This window comes from Thrips palmi, unplaced genomic scaffold (assembly GCF_012932325.1).
Source record: "Thrips palmi isolate BJ-2018 unplaced genomic scaffold, TpBJ-2018v1 HiC_scaffold_15, whole genome shotgun sequence".
In the NCBI taxonomy this organism is placed as follows: Eukaryota; Metazoa; Arthropoda; class Insecta; order Thysanoptera; family Thripidae; genus Thrips; species Thrips palmi.
In genome coordinates, this window is record NW_023144624.1 from 2,981,605 (window position 1) to 2,992,476 (window position 10,872).

The following is a 10,872-nucleotide window of genomic DNA, read 5'->3' on the forward strand; positions in this document are numbered from 1 at the left end:
AAACAGACAAGACTGCGAGCGCGTCACCAGCCGTGCTCCCAGGACCGACAGACCGACACCGCAACGTCCACATTCAGATTTGGCGCCACTTCGTCGCTCTCGGGGGAGGCGGGGCGCGGGAGAGGGACGGAGAGAGAGAGAAAGGGGGAGGGGCAAAGGGACTTGACGGAGCCCCCTCTGGGGCCTCGTTGTTGCCCGAACCGCCTGTCAAACTCGTCAATTTTTTTCGCGGGGCGCGACACTTTGGGGCCCAAGTGCACCCACAGTGACGCGGCAGCCAGGCGGGCGAGGAGGTGGCGCGGGCCTTGCCGCCTTGCCGCTTGGGGCCCGGGGCCGTGGCGGCGCGCTGGGCCCGGCCGCACCGCCGCACCGCATCGACGCCCCACCACCGCCCCGCCCCGCCCCGCTGCGGCGCGTCGCCCGGCCTGTGCAGCGATCGCTGGGCCCGGGAGGCCCGGGCCGTAGCCCAACGGCACGCGCACCACGCCAACAAGTGCGTGGGCGTGGCCGTGCCGTGGACGGACCGGCACCGACCTGCACGGACTGCGGTCGGCGTGGCGGGCCGAGGTAAACCGGGATCAACCGCCGGCAAATTTGGGCATGGCCTGGCACGGCTGGCCGAACCGGAACAACGCGCGCGGAGCGGTAGTGGTTCCGTCTCCGAACCTATCTCGGGGAACCGTGTGTTCGCAATCTGGAGTGTAGAGCCAAATTGACGTCGATAGAAACAGTATTTTTGGTTCAAGCAAAAGTAGCACCACCGCCAACACTATTATTTTCTCTCACGAAAAAAGAACAACCAAACCTGCTCAACAGTCGAGGCTCTTGAAACTTCAATCGGCGAATCCTGGATAAGCTCCCGATTTCGCGCCCATCGGTGTTTCCTGGAATATGAGGAGGAGAAGGATGCGATTCATGACGCAAGTGGACATCCTGCAGTATTGTATCGCGTATCGGCCCAGTCCGCCTCCGCGGCATGCTTCTCAGCCCGGATCCAGGAATCCGTCACAGTGGCGCTGCCGCGCGCTGCCGCGTCGTGACGCGCGCGGGCCACGCGGGCCGCCCGGATGAATGGACACCAACACCCAACACGCGGCCGTGCTGTTCAATCCGTTTCGGCGTGAGAAGATGCGCGCTGCTGACGCGTTGAATGACATACACTGTGTGCGTCGCAAGGCGCAAGTCGCAGGGAACCTGAAACCGGGACGGCCGGGCTGGCCGGCCAAGTTGCATGACCGCCGTACATAGGCACACTGTGCAACACTGCCGAAGCGGCGGGCAGCGGCGGGCAGCGGCGGGCAGCCGCCGAGGCAGCACTTCCAGTGCCACAGATGGCCGGAAGCATTCCAGCGGTCGGTCGCGACACTGGCGAATCGACGAGTCGACTTGTCGATGTTTAGTTTTGGCGCGAAAGGAAAACAAGAAAAGGCCAGACAGTCGCTGGCACTACTGTGTAACTCAATAAGTTGCTTGATGTGCATCGGCGCTGCGGGCGCTGCCGCCCGAGGCGCTGCTCAGCAGTGTTGCACTTTTCTCGTTATCTTGCCTCCTCCTTTTACTGCCGCCGTTCGGTGTGGTTCGGCATGCTTCGGGCCCAGAGGGGCCGCCGCGACGACGATCATGTCTCGCCGGACTTTTGCCTTCCTTTTGGACGAGAAAAACGCCTCCGTTTCCGGTGTAGCGATTCGTCGCCGAGGTACCCCTTGTTTTAGTCTGCCAGTTGGCAACACTGGCGCTGGCCCGGTACTGCACACGACGGTGCCTCTCCGCCCCCCTCCCCCTCTCCCCGCCGCACAGGAGCGCATATCTCCCACAGGAGCCAGGCTGGCCGAGCCTGGAGAGGCAGTGAACCAGTTTGATGCCGATTTGGTCTCATCAGATTGTTCATTAAGGCTGGTCTTTGCCTCTTCCCGCCGCGCAGCCGCGCACCGGGGCCACCAAATGCCCCCGCCTCTCCGCCCCTCCCGGCCGCCCGCCCGGGCCGCCCGTCCTGCAGGGGAACAATGTGGCGCTTTGGTCCGAAAACTGAACGGTCGCCACCACCGGGCAGCACCGGGCAGCACCGGGTACTCCTTGAGGGGCCGAATGCCGAATGAATGGTGGACGGCCTGGACGGCGCGGACGGGGTTGGCCATGTTATTAGGGCGGCGTGTTCCTGCCTTGTCGTTTTCTTGTTTACATACGGGCGACATTCTCCGAGACATTCCCTCGGCCCCTGCCCCTGCCCCTGCCCGCCACTGTCTCAAGCCGCCACCCCGATCGGCCGGGGCCACGGCAGTGCAGAGCGGCGGAGCGGCGGCCCCCGTGGTAATTAAGAGAAGTGTGGTCGATCCTGGCCTTCGGGCTGCCTTCGGGCTGCCTTCGGGCTGCCTTCGGGCTGCCTTCGGGCTGCCTTCGGGCTGCCTTCGGGCTGCCTTCGGGCTGCCTTCGGGCTGCCTTCGGGCTGCCTTCGGGCTGCCTTCGGGCTGCCTTCGGGCTGCCTTCGGGCTGCCTTCGGGCTGCCTTCGGGCTGCCTTCGGGCTGCCTTCGGGCTGCCTTCGGGCTCGATTCGCACGACACCCCATCATCATCATCATCATCATCATCGCCGTGGCCATCGTCGTCGTCAAGCCGGCGTCGTAGACCCCCCGCGCGATGACATTGGCGTCTGGGTGTAAAACACACACGCTTCCCCGCCGCCGCCTTGCAGTGTGCTCGGTCCGCCTGCTCCGCCTGCTCTGTGTTGGTGTCTGTTGGGCCGGCGCTGGGAGTCGCACATCTTTCGTAATGTATTCCGTTTCTTGCTCCTCCTCGCCCTCCAGCTCGGCGCTGCGCCGTGGTCGGTGCGCCGTAGTGCACCGACACAACTTGCGGCGGATACCCGTGACCCGAGCAGCAGCGACTCGCGCCTTTGCTAAATTGTCACCACCACCACCACCACCACCACCACCACCACCACCACCACCACCAACAACAACAACAACAACAACAACAACAATTCTTCCGCAGACGGGGCCAGGCGACAGGTGGGGCGGGCTGCAAGTTCTGTCTGCCACGCCGCGCGGCGTGCGGCTGCGTGCGCCGGGCTTGCCTACCCAGGCCGGGGTCCCGCCGGACGGTGGTCTCTGGGGTCTCGGAACTTGGGTTTTTCTCGTGGTCGTCGTCGTTGCGGGTGCTGCCGCCTTGCTGCCGCCTTGCTGCCGCCTTGCTGCCGCCTTGCCGCCGCGCCGTGCAGGCAGAGTCACAGGCCACGGCTGCCACGGCCGCCACGGCACAGGGTGCGGCACAGGGCACGGCGCGGGGCGTACATGGCCGCATACTTAATGAAGCGCCCGGCATGCAGCCCATGCAGCCCATGCAGGCCCTGCAGTCGGGCGGCCCTTTGGCCGAGCCTTTTGGCCGAGCCTCCGGCAGTCCTTCGGCAGCCCTCGGCCGTCCTTCGCCGTTGAATTTCCAGCGGTGCTGGGCTGGCCTCCTGCCTCCAGGCCGCCTTCCAGGCCCCCGAGGCCCTGGTCCCCTCAGCCCCCAGCCCTGGTCCCCGCCGGGGTCAACCTGAGCCGAGCCGACCCGGCGGGCTACCGGCCTGGGCCTTAGCCTGGGCCGGGCTGGCGGCGGGGCGGGGCGGGGCGGTATTGTCCACTGTGTCCGTGATCGATGGAATTCCGAGCGAATAAAATAGCCGCGCCCGATGCTCGTGCGCCATCAGACGGTTTCCTCGGTTAGCCTTTTTTGTTGTTGTTTGTTTTTATTTGTTTACTTATTTTATTTATTCCGATTTCTCCCGTTTTGTTTTTGTTCCCACTGGCTCAGCCTCACCGGCCGCGACGGGCGCGGGTGGCAGGGGAAAGGGGGGGGGGTAATTTAGTTGCCAAATACGAGGCCGTTCATTCTCGTCGTAGTGCTTCACGCAGTGCTTTACCTGGAAGAGGAAATATCGCACGGTATCGGCGGCGCAAATAAAGGGTTACGCCTCCCCCTGCGTCCATGACGTCACGCGCCTCGCCGTGACGTGGTGGCCGGAGATAGGTCGCCGCTTATCAGTCACATCCTGCGCGTGCGAGTGTGCGTGCGTCGCCCGCACGTGTGTGTGCTCGCGTCTTAGCGCGCGTGCGGCGCAGTGCGGCGCAGTGCGGCGGCACCGGCGGTATGGAATCGTCTGCCGCGTCGTTTCCCCGGCAAGGCGCGGCCTGGCGCGGCCGTCCGGTGGTGGCCGATGGGGTTGTGCGGCCAGCGCGGCCAGCGCGGCCAAAGGCTAATTATAGCGCTGGCCGTCTTATCGCGAACCCATTCCAAACTGGGTTCGCGGCGCGGCGGGGCGGGGCGGGGCCATCTGCCTCTGGTCCGCGTCGCGGCCGTCGCGGTCGTTCTTCCCCGCAGGCCGTGCCCCACAGGTGCAGCCAGGCGGCCGGTGCGGCAGCACGCCAGCCGAGGCATGGCCGGCCGAGGCGGTGGCGACCGGAACTGGCCGGATGCGGCGCGGAAGCTGCAGCGGGTGGGCCGCGGTGCCGCGGTGCCGCGGCAGGCCGCGTTGCGTAAGCAGGCGAAGCAGGCCCGCGTGGGCCCGCGCTCCAATCCGCCTCAATCGCCGGCACCACCACGTCGTCGCCCTGCCGCCTCGCCGCCAGGCTTTGCCGCTTCACCGTTTCGCCGCTATATGCCCCACCAGGACGCGTGGACTTACTCACACTCTGAGTCACTTGGCGGGGCGCGGCGCGGCGCCCGGCCGCCGCCAGTTCATTCATTCATTCATTCATTCATTCATTCATTCATTCATTCATTCACTCCCTGCCGCGCCGGCCCCGCTTGTCCCGCTGGTCGGCGCCCCTGGCCCTGGCCGGCCTGGCCCAGCCGGCGGCTATCAGGCCGGCTGCTGGCGACACAGCCGACACGCACCGCGAGGCGCGGGCGATCACCGCGCGGCGCGGAGGCTTGGGGCTTGCATGTCGCGGCGATGACTCGACTCGCGGGCCTGGCCGCCTTGGCCGCCGGGCCGCCGGGCCGCGTCACCGCCCCCCTCGCCGCCCCCTAATCCTTCCTGGACGGCCGCCGGCGGGGACTTTGACTCTTGGAGGCGGAGGAGATCGGAGCGGAACGATGGGCGAATTGGATCGATCCAGAGCTGGCGCCGCACTCGCCGGTACCGGGGTACTCGCCGCCGGGGCAGCCGGGGCAGCCGGGGCACTCGCACTCGCCACGCCCCCTCCGGACGGCAGTGTAAGTCACAGGGCCCCGCCGCCCCGCCACGGGGACCAGTTTCATCGGACTAAAAAATGTCGGTCCGGCCGGCAGCCTGGCAGCCAGGCAGGCAGGGCAAGGCGGCCCTAGGCCCACTATTTGAACGGCTTGGCGCGCCCTGCAGCCTTTCTCACGCTCCGCCGGACGTGCCGGCCCGGTCCTCGGCTTCCTTTGGCCTGACCGAGCCACTATTCGCAGTACCTATCGGCGTATCGCCCGAGTCGGGCTACTATCCGCAGGACGAATAAGGTTCGTCGCACGCGCTGCGGCCTGAGCAGCCGCGCAGCCGCGCGGTCCGCACGCCCGGCTGTGGCGGTCGTGCCTCCTGGACGCCGGCGTCCTTGGAGGCGTGGGCGTGCGCCGCGGCACGGACGTCGGCCGCGGCGTGGGCCGTCGCACGCGTGCGTCACCGACGCGTCACGGGCACGTCATGGGCACGTCACGGACACGTCACGGGCAGGTCGCCGCCAAACGGTGACGACGCGGTGGCGGTGCGCGGGCCGCCCGGACCGCCCGGACGCGGCGACCAGCCGCGAATCGAATGGAGATGAACATCGCGGTTTTACCTGGACCGCACGTGCGCGATTCGGCGATTCGCTGCTCTGCGCGCGGTGTGTGCATGTGTACGCGTGTGTGGTTTTGCGCGCGTGGTTGATTGTGTTTGCGTGCATGTGTTAGCGGGTACACGCGCTATCGTGGAACAGACTCTACAGATGATGACTCAATGGGGCCGAGTGGAGAGCGCCCGGGACCATAAGGAGCCAGCGTCTATACCTGGCCGCGCCACGCCTGGCCCCGGTCGGGCTGCTAACAACCTGTTGATCCCAATGACTCCCAATGAGTGACCTAAAGGCCCGTAGGCCCAAAGGCAAAGGAAGGGTGCGCGGCCGGAAGTCCGCAAGGTCACGCAGCCCGACGGGATGATGTGATTTGACACCCTTTGAGTTCGCACCGCCCGACCGGCCCGGCCCGGGACACGCCCACCCTCTCTCTCGCACCCATCGGCCACCGGCCGCCACCGGCCGCCACCGGCCGCCACCGGCCATCGGCCCCCCAACTACTATAAAGAGGTTTCGTGTTTCTCCCGGAGCGCCGACCGCCCGGTCACCGGGCGCCGAACGATTGTGACTGCTGACCTAAGGTGACCTGGAACCTGGACGGACTTGGGGGTAGCCATGTCCGGTGTAAAATGAAATAGAGAGAGAGAGCGCGCGAGAAAGCGAGTCAGGAGAGTGAAGGGAAATGGCGAATTTGAACAAAGAGACCCCGTTCCCGCCCATACTTGCCCTGAAAGACTCATCATGCCTCATGGCGGTGGCACAACGCGGCACAACCCGGCGGGGCCCGGCCGGCTGCAGACGGATGGCGACATGCGCCACGACGTCCTCCGAGACGTCCTCGGGCATTTTTGGCGTGTCTGCGTGTACCTGGCGGCCTGGCGGCCTGGCCTGCCGGCCTGCCGGGGACCTGGTCGGTGCCGTCGGTGCCGTCGGTGCCCGGGTACCTCGTTCAGGCTGTTGAGGTATCGCGAGCAGGCCGCAGGCACCGCAGGTATGCCAAGGATTCGGTATTCGGTCCCAGTCTGCCGCGGCCCGGCGGCCACCCATAGTGCACCGCGCGGCGCTCTGCGGGCCCCGCGCTCCGCGGCCCGGATGCCTCGCCTCGCACGGCCCGCCTGGCCTAAAGCCTTAATCACACTAGCGGGTCTCCGAGCGGTTGGCGGGCGCGGGTGCGGTTGCGGGTATTGGCTCGACCAATAGGAGCGCAGCGCCCGGCGGGTGCGGGTGCGGGCCTGGGAATAGCCGACCGTCTATTTTTTTACCCGCTAACCGCACCCGCAGCCAACGAGAGCAGCTGGATTTGTCATGTGACCAGCTCTGGCCTGTCGTCTGCTCTCCAGAAGGCGCGAACGGTGATCGGTGTTGCGCAACACAGTTGTTTGTAGTTGTGAATTTAATTGATATAGATTTAAGAACACTGAACTTGAACAATAATGGGACCGAAGGACAAAGAACTTTTCTCGATAGAGAAAGAATTTCTCTTCGTAGAATTAGTGGAAATGCGCCCATGCTGTGGGAGTCCACAGCTGAGTGCTATAAGAGGACTGATATGAAGCGGTAGGTTTGGGAAGAAGTAGAACAAATCATGGGGCCGCAATTCACAAGTGAGTAAAAGAATACGAATTTAAACCTTTGTCATTCATTCCAAACCCTTTTGTTGACATTTTTACCGCCAAGCGCGACAGTTGTGGAGGTTATGTTTCCCGGCGGTGGAGAGGAGCGGGGCCTTCAACCGCGCCGCCCAGTGTGATTGGAGCACCCGCCAACCGCACCCCCACCCGCGCCCGCCAACCGCTCGGAGACCCGCTAGTGTGATCACAGCTTGAAGCCTTAATCACACTAGCGGGTCTCCGAGCGGTTGGCGGGCGCGGGGGCGGTTGCGGGTATTGGCTCGACCAATAGGAGCGCAGCGCCCGGCGGGTGCGGGTGCGGGCCTGGGAATAGCCGACCGTCTATTTTTTTAACCGCTAACCGCACCCGCAGCCAACGAGAGCAGCTGGATTTGTCATGTGACCAGCTCTGGCCTGTCGTCTGCTCTCCAGAAGGCGCGAACGGTGATCGGTGTTGCGCAACACAGTTGTTTGTAGTTGTGAATTTAATTGATATAGATTTAAGAACACTGAACTTGAACAATAATGGGACCGAAGGACAAAGAACTTTTCTCGATAGAGAAAGAATTTCTCTTCGTAGAATTAGTGGAAATGCGCCCATGCTGTGGGAGTCCACAGCTGAGTGCTATAAGAGGACTGATATGAAGCGGTAGGTTTGGGAAGAAGTAGAACAAATCATGGGGCCGCAATTCACAAGTGAGTAAAAGAATACGAATTTAAACCTTTGTCATTCATTCCAAACCCTTTTGTTGACATTTTTACCGCCAAGCGCGACAGTTGTGGAGGTTATGTTTCCCGGCGGTGGAGAGGAGCGGGGCCTTCAACCGCGCCGCCCAGTGTGATTGGAGCACCCGCCAACCGCACCCCCACCCGCGCCCGCCAACCGCTCGGAGACCCGCTAGTGTGATCACAGCTTAAGGCCTGGCCGAAGGTCTGGCCCACCTGGTCTGTCGTGTCCTAGCAGCGGATATACACGAGTCCCTCCTTGTCTTGAAGCGCCGCCGAGAAAAAGTAGCATTTTTGTAGATCAGTTCGATAGCCCTTTTGCTTTAACGAGACGACCGTGTGTGAGCGTGCATGTGTGTGTGTCTTTGCAGTGCAGGGCTGCCAGGACACCCGTGCGAACGCTGCATGTCCTGGCCCGCGCTCCTTGTGGTCCTGCAATGGCCCTGCCCCCTGCACAGATGCGATACTGGAAAGAGATGTCTACCAATTTGAATTCCAAATGGAATGAGATGGCTGCTGCTATGTTGGCCATGTTGCCCGCGCCGGGCGAGGGCCGAGAGGGCAGGGCCGGGCGAGCAGGGCCGCCGAGCATAGGGAAGGCCAGCGTGTTTTGGAGCCGGTCGGCGAAGCCAGCGAAGCCAGCGAAGGCAGCGAAGCGCTCTCACTTGTCGAAAAGAAAACCGCGTTGTGGTTTTTAATAATCTGGCATGCCGTGGGGCGGGGGCCGGGTGGGGCCGGGCCGGGCCGGGCCGCCCTGCAAAAAGCCATTGTCGGTGTCCTCTGATTCCCGTTCGGCACTTGCAGTGACGCCGGTCCTTGTCGCTCTCACCGACTTGATTCCCCCTCTCTCTCGGCAGGCCGGGTCAGAGGCCAAAGGACTGAGGGTCGCAGAACGAACATGCGCGAAATATGGTAAGCAGTGAGTCCCGCCGCCCTGCCGGGGCCATGCCGGACCCTCTTTGCGACCGGCGACCGCCGCCCGCCGCCCGGGCCGTGGAGTGGAGGCCGTGGCCGTGCCGCCGTGCCGTGGTGGGGCCGAGTCCATGCCCTTCCGCGCCGTGGCCGTGCCCTGTGGCCGTGCCCCGAGGCCGTGCCGCGCCGCGCAGCGTCCGAGGCCCGAGACCCTACCGGCGTCGTGTGCTGGTACTGTCTCTCTCGCACGCATTGTCAGGAAGGGCCGCGGCGCGGCGCGGCGCGGGACGTCAGGACCAGAAACAAGCTCGCAAAAAAATAAAGGAGAGACGCTCTGCGGGCGACGGGGCGACGGCGCGACGCGTCCTCGGCTTGGACGATATTTCCCAGTGTGGAATGGGAATCCGCCGGGGAACTTCCACGGCGATTCCCCATCATTGTCCTGGGCCGGGCAGTCGCGCGGCGCGACGCGCGTTTGAACCCAGTGCGGGGCGCGGTGCAGTGCGGCCTCCGGGGCCTCCAGGGCAGGCGGGGCGGAGGCAGGCCGGACAAGGATTTGGAATGTCTTAAAGGGGGTATTGTATCGGGCCATACCGTCCGAGCGGCGGCGCTGCACGGCGCGGTGGCGTCAGAGCAACAGGCAGCAGCAGCAGGCGAGGGCTTTGGCCCATCGGCTACCCATTCATGTACTCGTTGACAAGCTGCAGAACAAAGGGGGTTGGCGCTGCCGCTGCGCTGCCGCTGCGCTGCCGCACCTGGACTCCGGACCCTGGTCCTGGCAGTCCTGGCGGACCGGGAGACCTGGACCTCGCCGTCGGCGCGGCGCTGCGCGGACGCCGAGCAAATCTCGGGCGGCGCGGCGACGGCGTTGCGCACCAGATAAATGCTTTATTGGGGCGAGGCGCGCTTCGCGGAATAGATATTGTTGCTCGGTGTGAAAGTGCAACAGAGAGGCATAAAGCCCCGGCGCCGCGCTGCCCTCCGCACTGCACTGTAAAACCTGGCGAACCGCACCCAGCGCGGCTGGCGCGGCACCTACACCAGCATTATTGTAACGCCCTTGCTTGTTTTATTTTTACTGTCGCTCATGCAACAGGCGCGAACACGCACTTCCTCGTAAGGCACGCGCCACACGCTTTATATTGTTTTCAATTTTTCGTGCCCCGGGCCCGTTTTTCGAGTGTTTGCATTGTTGTCTAGCGAAGCCCGTCACGTATTTTTTGACGGTGTCCCGTCCGGACGCTGCGTTTGGTTTGGACAGGACGCTGGGCGCCGCGCGCGGCAGATTACAGGGTGCGCCTTGCGAGGGCCTCGAAGGGCGTTTGCAATCGAGCAACCAGTGCAGTCGACGGAACCAGTGACGTCGCCCATCCAGTGCAATCGGTGCAACCAGTCCAACCAACGCAACAGGAGTACCCAATCGGGGAAGGAAGCTGGTCTTCTGTAAATTCGCGACCGAGGAGCTGGCTTTCATTACTTTGACCACACACACGGCAAGGATCCTGTACGGACACAAGGTCTCCCTGACGGCGTCACAGCGTACAGTACAATGCACCGGCCGGCGTCGTGCCCGCCCGCTTGCCGCCCGCCTATCGCCGTCTCCCCCTTCTTGAGCACGAGCTCGGCGCGGCGCGGGGTGGCGGGGCGGGGGCAGGGGAGGGGGGCGTCGCGACGCTGCAGCAGGGAATCCCCACTCCCGCGCCGACGCCAAGCGACGCCAGGCGACGCCAGGCCGGCCGGACACGGCCCTACCCCACGGCGGCGTGACGTGGCGGCGCCTTGACGCGGTGACGTCACGCCGCCGGCGTCGGCCTGCAGACTGATTCCAAGTGGGAGGTCTCTCTCTCGCA